Source organism: Petaurus breviceps, unplaced genomic scaffold (assembly GCF_028583685.1).
Source record: "Petaurus breviceps papuanus isolate PSGF00001 unplaced genomic scaffold, PetGlider_PUasm1.0 90925, whole genome shotgun sequence".
In the NCBI taxonomy this organism is placed as follows: Eukaryota; Metazoa; Chordata; class Mammalia; order Diprotodontia; family Petauridae; genus Petaurus; species Petaurus breviceps.
Window position 1 is genome coordinate 3,145,399 of NW_027187380.1, and position 2,468 is coordinate 3,147,866.

Below are 2,468 nucleotides of genomic sequence, written 5' to 3' on the forward strand. Positions count from 1 at the left end.
CTGTGTGACCGTGGACACATCACTTAATACTGTTTGCCTCAGTTTCCTCATCTGTAAAGTGAGTTGGAGAAGGAAATGGCAAACCGCTCTAGTATCTCTGCCAAAAAAACCCAAATGGATTCACAAAGAGTTGGACATGACTGAAAAAACAACTAAACAACAAATAGCTTATGAATAAATGAACATGAATGTGACAGTTTGTGTCTTTTTTACATTTTTCCATCAGTGATATGTAGGATTACTTATACCTTTCATGTGTAAACATATGGTTCTATGATAGCAGGGTCAAACAAGGGCTATGGAGGACCAGAAAAGAGTTAGTTACTAGTTAAGTGAATTAAATTTATAATAAAATTTAGAGATGAAAGGGGACCTTGGAGTACATCTAGTTCAACATTATCATTTTACAGATGAGAAAATTTACAGAGAGGAGAAATTTGCTCAAGGTCACATAAATGGTAAATAGAATAGTTGGGATTTGAACCCAGAGGTTCTGAACGACTTGCATTCTTTTTTTTCCTTTTTGGAGGGGGGAAGGCAGGGCAATTGGGGTTAAGTGACTTGCCCAAGGTCACATGGCTAGTAAGTGTTAATTATCTGAGGCTGGATTTTAACTCAGGTCCTCTTGACTCCAGGTCATAGCCACCCCATGAATTGTATTCTTATAAATTTGCCAGCTAGGTGGCACATTGAATAGACTGCCCAGCCTGGAGTCAGGAAGACCTGAGTTCAAATCCAACCTCAGACACTTACTAGCTGTGTGACCCTGAACAAGTCATTTAACCTTGTTTGCCTCATTTTCTTCATCTATAAAATGAACTGTAGAAAGAAATGGCAAACCACTCCAGTATTTTTGCAAAGACCAAATAAACAAAATGGGTCATAAAGGATTGAACATGACTGAAATGACTGAACATCATAAGCTCTGATTCCAAATCCAATGTTTTATTCCATTTCAATAGTCAAATATTTTGATGTTTGAAGTCTTTTCTTTCTCTTACCTTCTTTCTTCTCCTAGAAGCTTGTGTGATTTCAGCTTTATATGAAATATTACATATTTCAGATTTATATATATATTTATGTATTTCATTCTTTCTCCTTTAAAATAGCAACAAAACTAAATTAACATTGCCTCTTGACATGAAATATTTGTATTCATTTAAGTTAGCATAACATGTTCTTCCCCTGCCCCCAAGAAACTGACAATCTACCTGAAGAGCCAGGATCCACATAAAAACTCAAAGAATCTCACAGGCTCATAGATTTAGAGATGATCTCAGAGGCCATCTTAACCACCCTCTTCACTAAAGATGAAACAGGCCCAGGGAGTTTAAATTACTTTCTCAAGGTCATATAGGTAGTAAGAATCAATTCAGAAACAATTATAAGGCAAGAGGAAGAAAGTATGGTATGGACTGAATATCTAAGAGAATTTAAAGTAAGAGAAATAATAGCAAGGTTGGGGGAAAACTTTTTGGAAAAAGATAAATCTTGTGCTGAGCTTTGGAGACAAGGTAGATAGGTGGAGAGGTTTGGGGAAAGCATCTTGAGAGAGGATTGGGAGGATGTAGGGGAAATGTCCAACAGCCAGAGGAGATCTACTCATCTCATTTCTATGGCCTGGTTTGTTGCAGCCAACTAATAGCTTTTCAGGATTGCATATCTCTGATTCTGTATCATCTTCTTAGATGATTTGCCTAGGAAGGGAAAAAAGGTGGGTGCATGTGTGAGTGCTGGTCTGTAGTACAGTTGGATAAAAGGAAAAATTGTTGTATAGCAAAGAAAGAAAACAAAAGGAGGGAAGAAAGGAGAAGAAAGAAAAGGAGAGAAGGAAAGAAGTCAGTGTACTGCTAGTTACTAGTTATATAAAAATAGACACTTTCTTTTCCTCTCTGAGAAAGGTAAGAAGGAAGGAAGGAGGGAGGGAAGGAAGAAAGAAAGAAAGGAGGGAGGAAAGGAAAGAAGGAGGGAAGAAAGGAAGGAAAGAGGAGGGAAAGAAGGAAGGAAGGAAGGAAGGAAGGAAGGAAGGAAGGAAGGAAGGAAGGAAGGAAGGAAGGAAGGAAAGAAGGAAGGAAGGAAGGAAGGAAGGAAGGAAGGAAGGAAGGAAGGAAGGAAGGAAGGAAGAGCACAGGGCTGGGAGTCAGGAGTCCTCAGTTCTGGTTCTACTATACAACCCTGAGCAAGTCACTTCCCCTCTCTTGGGCCATAGCTTCCTCATCTGTAAAATGATGGAGTTGAACTAGATAAGGTCTAAATTCCCTTTTGTCATTAGAATTCTATGATTTTCCAAAATGGATGCTGTTGATTCAAGGCAATGACAATGTACTTGAGTTAAGAGGTGCATCAGTTGTGGACAGATAAAGAAAACATCTTATGGATCCTGGCTGGAGAACTATAGAGCCACCATTTGGGCCTAAAGGCCAGGGAGCGTCACTCCCCACCCTGTGCCTCACATAGTTCAGTCCTCA